This window comes from Macrobrachium nipponense, chromosome 40 (assembly GCF_015104395.2).
Source record: "Macrobrachium nipponense isolate FS-2020 chromosome 40, ASM1510439v2, whole genome shotgun sequence".
Lineage (NCBI taxonomy): Eukaryota > Metazoa > Arthropoda > Malacostraca > Decapoda > Palaemonidae > Macrobrachium > Macrobrachium nipponense.
In genome coordinates this window covers 40234820-40243006 of record NC_061101.1, presented here as the reverse complement: position 1 = coordinate 40243006, position 8187 = coordinate 40234820, and the positions used below count along the sequence as shown (strand labels likewise).

The following is an 8187-nucleotide window of genomic DNA, read 5'->3' as shown; positions in this document are numbered from 1 at the left end:
CTTCGTAAGATCTGTTTAAAGGAGCTGTCATGATTGAAGAGTTACATATTTACATACGATTGTAATACCCACTACAGCGCAAAAGTGCTGTATCCACCCCCTTTTACGTTAATAAGTACCGGAAAGTTATGAATAGCCGACACCTTACCATGGACTACTTTAAGACCTTGACTGACACATAAAACCTAGATAAACTGTTCGGTTTTTAAAAAACTCACATTTAGATATTTTTACTCTGAGATTATTTGTCTTTGTCTCTGTAGCACTAGCTCTAGTTTATGTGAATGTACTTCTAAGGTATTAGAAAGGATTACAAGATCATCCATATAGGCATGTAGGTTATCCCCTAAAAGTCTCCAAACACTATAATTGTAATTGGGGCGCAACGTAAGCCGGAGGCATACGTAAAATTGATAATGTCCCCTGAGTGTGATGAAAACGGTATATGAGGTACAATCACTTAGGTAATGGTATCAGGTAAAAGCCTTTAAGTAAGGTCCAAGTAGGTGAAAAAAAAATTATTTCTAACCTAACCAGAGATAAGATGTCGTCGGTAGCATCGCACTGGAAACTAACGAGTCGTTTCCTTGTTTAAGCGACCGTAATCTACGCAGATACGCCAAGTCCGATCTTTTATGGCATGACGTTTGAGAGAAAAATTATATGGGCTATTTGATTTCCTAATGACTCCTAATACTAACATTTTTTCAACTTCGTCATATATCTCTATTTTGAAATTTCATTGGGGTTCTACACGAAGGTACGTATATAGCTTAAGTTTGTCCTTAGACCGTATTTTGTGTTAAATTACATCCGTTTTTTTTTCCAGAGATCACTCGCTAGTGGAGAAACTTCCTGGTATTCAGATAAAAGATAAAAAAAACAAAATTTCTGCTGAATCACCTCTGCTTGAATGAACTTTACGGATATTACTTCAGATAGATTATCAGAGAGATTCATCCACGACTGGTTGGGCGTGATTAAAAATTAACAACAATAAAAAATGCGATATTTATAACCTCCGTATCCACGATATGTATACTTTTAGGCTTTGTTCGCGGAAATCGTTATATTTCGAGTGTCGGGAAGGATTAAAAATTTCATTTTCCCAGCAAAGTCTTTTTACACGCACTAAGACATTCGAGGGTGCATGCTTCTCGAGATTTTTGCGTGCAAAGTACGACTGCGGTTGTTTGGGAGAATTCTGTTGGGTCATTTGAAACAATGTTACGATTTATGAGACAAATGTATAGTTCCTTTATATAAGTTATTATTTGATTAACTGTCTCATTTTTGTTCAAACGGATTTTAATATGTTTGAAGGTTTATAGGATTTTCCTTTGATAAACACGCCTTATTTTGCAGGATGTAAGATAATATTTGTATAACCCCTAGATGATCTTACAATTACACTAGATACAGATCAATGTTTTTTATAACTATAGAGGTATCTGTAAGCGCTCGCTTATCCGGACTTCTCATTAGGGAAGTTCGAACAACAGACGGTGAGTCCGTAAATACAAGATATTGCGTGTACTAAAGAAAAAATAAAACAAGATATTCTAATTTTTACGGCGCGTACAGTTGGGCTTAATCCACCAGTATTTATTATAACTTAATGTAATTTAAAAGTTAAAACGAAAACCTGCTCTGATTCTTATACGGTCGTGTTGTTTTCATAGGAAAATCTTTTTAATTCAAAAGATATTGGTATGAACCAACATCGCTTTTCCCACTCTGCTAGAGTCGCTCATTGTGTGAATTTGCTATGCTTGAATACTTCGGCAGTTTTTGACTAACCTTGACCGCTTGACTAGTGACACAGTAACCGAGTTTGCTTGTTTGAGATTCTGAAAGGCTACTGTTTTCTATTTCTTTTTGTAATAATTAGGATCCTTCTCTTTATTACCATCGTCAACGTATTGTGTGTTTTTAGCATTATGTTGCTGGTTACGTATAAGCAATGAATGACGAACTATTAGGACTGAGCGATTACTAATAAGACAAGTTATCTCTACTGTATTCAATATTAACTGTTTGTACTTCATTCTTTGCTAAAATTTGAAATATGTGAGGATCCTGGTCAGCGCATTTAGCCTGATGAAAGTTTTTTACAGACATGTTATTCCTTGCAATCCAGCCATATTTTTAAAGTTGGAGTTGCGTCATTGAGGTTCGATATTTTATATAACTCAAAAAACTCAAGGCTAAAAACTGCGATCGGGACTTTGCAAAGGAGCATTTATTGTCATGACCCGAAATAGTGTTACCTCTAATTTATATAGAGTTGTACGGGTGTTCCACTTGTTTTTTTTTGTGTGTTTTTCTAATCACTACGGTGCTTAACGACCCTATCCATGCATCTGTATAAATACAGACGTCCACTGCGTAAACGCATATTCACTGTTTATATGATTTGTTACGTAAGGGATTAATAATCACCCAAATGATAAAATTAACATAGTAATATGATTATGATATTTCAGTAGAACTTCTGGAAACACACTCAAGATAAAAAACTCGCAGTAGCGAAATCTCAATGATATAGATAATTTCTGTAAAAAAAGTAAGATTAAGAATGTCTCGTAACTTCAGCCACAGAATAACGAAATTCGACCTGCAAAGGAAACACTCAAAGTTACTCCAAATGAATAAAAAATTGTACTTAGCTTGCTTTTGTGGGAAGTCACGGTGTTCCGATAACGACACACGGCCTTGGTCCTCCTTCTCTATTTAGCGGACGACCTGGTTTGGCTTCAGTTTCCCCCGTGCGCGTTGTTTCGATGATTCGAGCCCTTGAAAATCCGATGCTGCAGACGCGTTCGGTTTGTTTCTTGCAGTGCCGGAAACGCTCACTAACGATGTTTTCTTGAATGATTCTAATGAGAGACGAAGCTTCCGTTGCCGTAGGAAAAGGACACGTCGGTTTTGTTTCTTGAAGTTATTCACTAACGATGATACTAAGTTGCTTGACGAATCTTGTTGTTTTCTGAAGTCGCTCACTAATGATGATACTAGGTTGCTTGAAGAATCTGCTGCTTTCGTCGTCGTTGACTTCATGATTTATTATTCTGTTTTTTCTTCGTAGGACGTTGTAGAGTTCTTCTGGTCCGCTGGCCACCAATATTAGGGCTAGTGCCTTGTATTTTAAGGCGCCCTATGAGGTAATGTTAGACTAGCGATAAACTTCCGCTAAGTCGGTTGGTATTGCACTTCCATCTTCAATGGAGTGTCTGGGGTTTTGTAGATCACTTACGAAGTCGGTATTATCTTTACGACGATGTGTTAAACTCATGGTTCGGTGAGGTTCTTGTAGAAAACACAAGGTATAAAAATAGTATATTCTTCTGAAGTTTTACATGATGAAGATCAGATATGATCGTACAAGTCTTCTAATAACGATAGCTTGATCGCTTCTGCCAATGATAATGGCTAATCCTATTCCTCTACATGATAAAGCTTAGGTAAAGAGGTACAGGTCTTCTAATGACGATAGCTAACTCTGTTCTGCCTGTCTACCATCTCTGTTACAAGTTATGAAGGAACAGACAGTAGTTCGAACATATGAACATACATACAATCCAAATGACATAGTTTCATACGAACACACAATCAAATGAGACACGCTACAGATCACGTAGGCCGTTTGAATAATAGGTCGGGGTAGTTGTCTCAAGCAGGGAGCTTGGACTAATGTTTATAAACAATTGAATGACTACAGGTGACGGCATGTTATCTTAGCCTACATACTTATTGTATACGTCATCTTTAGCGTCTCTAGTCTGATCACATTCCTGCAAGCAATCTGGTTTGACCTCTTTAGTTTTTAGACTTTTATATATATGGACTAACATTCCATATTTTTATTATGTACACACTTACATATATATATATTATATAATATATATATATATATATATATATATATAGTATATAATATATTTATTTATTTATTCAGAGAGAGAGAGAGAGAGAGAGAGAGAGAGAGAGAGAGAGAGGTCCTTCACATGAAGCAGATTTAGAAGCGTCGTGTCTGTGTGACATGGTTTGTGGCATGCCTGTTTTTCCGTCCGGGTTATTAAGCGACTAAATGAACTGCCATATAATTGGCCTCCCTTTTTGCCGTTTCCTCTCCTGCCGTGGGTTGTTAACAAGCCCTTGTGCTTCCTCTCGTTCGACAACATGCAGGGCCTTTCGACACGGTAGGTCCTGTACCACTCTCCCCCCCTCCCCCTATTCCTCTCTCGAGGAATGAATTAGTGCGTAGCCTATTCGCTCATTCAGATTCCCAATTTAGAAGGGAGGATATGGCCCACTTTTTATGGAGCAGTGAATGTCTAAAGTTTTTTTTTTATTTTTTCTCCCTGGAGTGAACATAGTTTGGAGTGCTTGGAGGGTAGCTATTTTGTAGGGTTGGTTTGTGCGTTTTTGTTATTTGGCTTTTTGCTGATTTTGGTCTGCCGAATTCTGGGGTTTGATGTTTGGTGAGCATGAGGTTTGGAGGAAAAGTTGATGGTGTGATAGTTTCTCTCTCTCTCTCTCTCTCTCTCTCTCTCTCTCTCTCTCTCTCTCTCTCTCTGAAAAAAAGCACACAGTCGGCGCACATAAACAGATACCTTATATATGAACATATACACACACACATATAAATATGCAATATGCATATGTAGTAGTATATGCATACGTACATACATACATAAGGACGGGAAGTACGATTGGAATGCAAGGTTGTCACTGTAAGGAGGTATTGTTGAACCAACTCTCCTCGAAGGAAATGAAGTGTGTATGTTGAATGCCGATGTAAGAAAGATGTGGAAGCTGTAGAGGTTAAAATTTTATGCATTACTTTTGTTATGAGAAGATTTGAAAAGACGAGAAATGTTGTGAAACGTTAATGGAGAGTGAAAATGGTTTTGTCATGTAGAAAGAATGGATGATTATCGGTTGGTGAAAAAGAATGTACACTTTGGATAAGTTGGGAGGAGAGGAACGCTTTAGAAAGGGACTGATAGATGGAATGGAAGAGACATTGGAACGTTGTGACCAAAACATCCAGGAAATCAGAGAGTGCCTGCAGGATAGGAGTGAATGGCGCTGGGTCTGTATGCAGGTTCGACATACTGTTGTTGAGCTTTCTGTGTACGTGCATGAAGAAGCTAGTACTATGGAAGTTTCCTGCACAGTAGATTCAACCATTATGCAGTAATTAAGTGGAAATTGGCTATGATCAATATCCTTTCTTTCCTTGTGGGCCAGCTACCAATAAGGGAAAATGTCGTTTGTGTGATGTGCATGTGTGTGTGTGTGTGTGTGTGTAAAAGAGAGAGAGAGAAATAATTTGTCACTTTTGCACTCTGGACTTTTTTATACTTAAACATCAAGCCATAAATGTCCCCTGATATCCAATTGATTTACCTTGGGAATGACTTACGCCCAAAGTATATTTGTCCCGTGCGCGGTTCGAACTCATGTCTTTTGGGTTTGCTGCAAAGGTAAACCGATTACCTCTGTATCAAAGTAACCTGTAACCTTTAGTTTTCAGTAACCAGTAAAATATTCTTAAAAGAATAATTTTAAAAAATCATTAGTGATAAAATTTTACTAGTGATAAAAAAATAAATGAATTACCTAACAATAAAGTTGATTCGTAAATAAACGTCAGATGAACTAAAATCTGCTTTCAGGTGAAGAATTTGGTCTCTAAATGAAAAATACGCTTTGCTTTTTTCTAAGTGAACAAACTTTTGTCTTTAAACTTCTATAATCAAGCAGGCAGTGAACATCTGTATTTGAAAACAGTAAACCCACATCTTTGTATATTGGACAAACTTAATGTTCTGAGCTCCAAGTGATCTTAAGTGATATTAAGCATCCAGTGGTTTTTATTATTCAATAACTGGCCGACTTTCGCACTGCTCGAGCCACAAACTTTTGCATAAACATAAACTTGTTCTCGTATATTGCCAGGTGCTTGGATGCTTCCACTCCCCCCTCCCCCCCTCCCCCCGGGGGGATAACAGCCAGAAAAACTTTTAACTCCTTCTGTTCTTAATTCCTTTTATCCGTACTCCTTGCAGTTTTCTGTGTATTGTTATTATTATATTATTGGGAATTTAAATCCACAGTAGTATGCCTGTTATTATTATTATTATTATTATTATTATTATTATTATTATTCAGGAATGTTTTCTGTGTGTGTGTATAATATATATACACACGCATAGTGTACAATATATATATATATATATATATATATATATATATATATATATATGTATATATATATATATATATATATATATATATATATATATATATATATATATATATATATGTATGTGGTGGAGTGTGTGTGTGTGTATCTACATCTATAGCTACATCTATATCTATGTATATATATATTTTTCTTTCACAGTGATCCAATTCGACTGGGTGGTTTTTATAGAGCTGGGTTCCGGGTTGCATCCTGCCTCCTTAGAAGTTCATCACTCTTTTCATTATGTGCGCTGTTTCTCTTCTGCATAAGTCCTGCAGCTACTTCGGCATCTAGTTTTTCCAGGTTCCTTTTCAGGGATCTTGGGATCGTGCGTAGTGCCCCAATGATTATGGGTACAACTTCCACAGGCATATCCATATCCTTATTTATATTTTCAGGTCTTTGTTATTATTATTATTATTATTATTATTATTAGTTATTATTATTATTATTATTATTATTATTATTATATTATTATTATTTTATTATTATTGTTTTAGAAAAGTGGTCATCGAATTGTTTGACCTTGGTATACCTTGGCCTCCATGGCTCACCTGTTAATTAGAAAATACTTTTGAGTAAACCTGACTTGTTTATTTAGCTTGTAATCAAATGTTTTGGGGCATTACCTTGAGTAGCAATGGAACTTGAAGCTCTTTTGTCTTCGTTTGTATATTCGTGTTGTTTTTATTTGTGTGTGTGTTCTTGTTTGTTTATGTTTTGGTGCTTGTTTATTTGCTTGTATGCTTGCTTTCCCCGAATTCCGCACAATAGTTCCTGGTTCGTATTAATTTTTATTTTCCTCGGCCGCCGAGTTTGGTTTTTTGCTCGTAATAACAATGAAGTTCTATTGGGGCGAGGGGAGGGGTTTGTTTGGGGTGCAGTCTCTCTCTCTCTCTCTCTCTCTCTCTCTCTCTCTCTCTCTCTCTCTCTCTCTCTGTAAAGCATGTGCTATCGTGATGTTTTATGAGGGTCCGAGAGAGAGAGAGAGAGAGAGAGAGAGAGAGAGAGAGAGAGAGAGAGTTCCCCAAAAGAATGATGATTTGGAAACGTAGAAAATTTGACAAAGAAACCTTTCACAAAAGTGCCCTGTCACATTACTGACGTATTCATGTGAAAATGCACAATTATAGTAAATAAAATTATTCATAAATGGCAGTTTGTGTAATGATTGATAAGGCTTCGTTGTGCAATGTCATCGATGTTATTGAGAGTTGTTGTTGTTATTGTTGTTGTAGTTGCCGTCTCATGTCATTGTTCGGCTGTTGTCGCCTCGCTGAAAGAGTTGTTTGTTCAAGGACGCTAATTCTGGGGATTGCTGCATCTGTTGCTGTTGTATCTCTTTCCCGTTGTTATTCATCTACTATAGTATTCCTTTCCAGATTTTGTTCACTAATTATAGTATTCCTTTCCCGTTGTTGTTCGCCAACTATAGTCTCCCTTTCCTGTTGTTGTTCACCAACTATAGTATTCCTTTCCTGTTGTTGTTCACCAACTATAGTCTCCCTTTCCTGTTGTTGTTCATCAACTATAGTATTCCTTTCAGGTTGTTGTTCACCAACTATAGTCTCCCTTCCCCTTTGTTGTTCACCAATTATAGTCTCCCTTTCCTGTTGTTGTTCACCAACTATAGTATTCCTTTCCCGTTGTTGTTCACCAACTATAGTCTCCCTTTCCTGTTGTTGTTCACCAACTATAGTATTCCTTTCCGGTTGTTGTTCACCAACTATAGTATTCCTTTCCTGTTGTTGTTCACCAACTATAGTATTCCTTTCCTGTTGTTGTTCACCAACTAGTATTCCTTTTCCGTTGTTTGTCACTTGGTATTGCATCTCCTTCCCTTGTTAAGTCCTTACTTCCGGAAGACCTCAATTGTCTGTGATTTTGTTTACACAGAAGTCAAGAGTCCGGATATATTAAGGACTTTTTTC

The 8187-nt window shown here is 36.9% G+C and overlaps 1 protein-coding gene across 7 annotated transcripts in view; it reads left to right on the top strand.

Annotated features, from left to right (window-relative positions):
• The window catches only part of LOC135212107 (serine-rich adhesin for platelets-like), a 640572-nt gene that overhangs the window by 196875 nt on the left and 435510 nt on the right, over nt 1-8187 (top strand). The window lies entirely within an intron of this gene.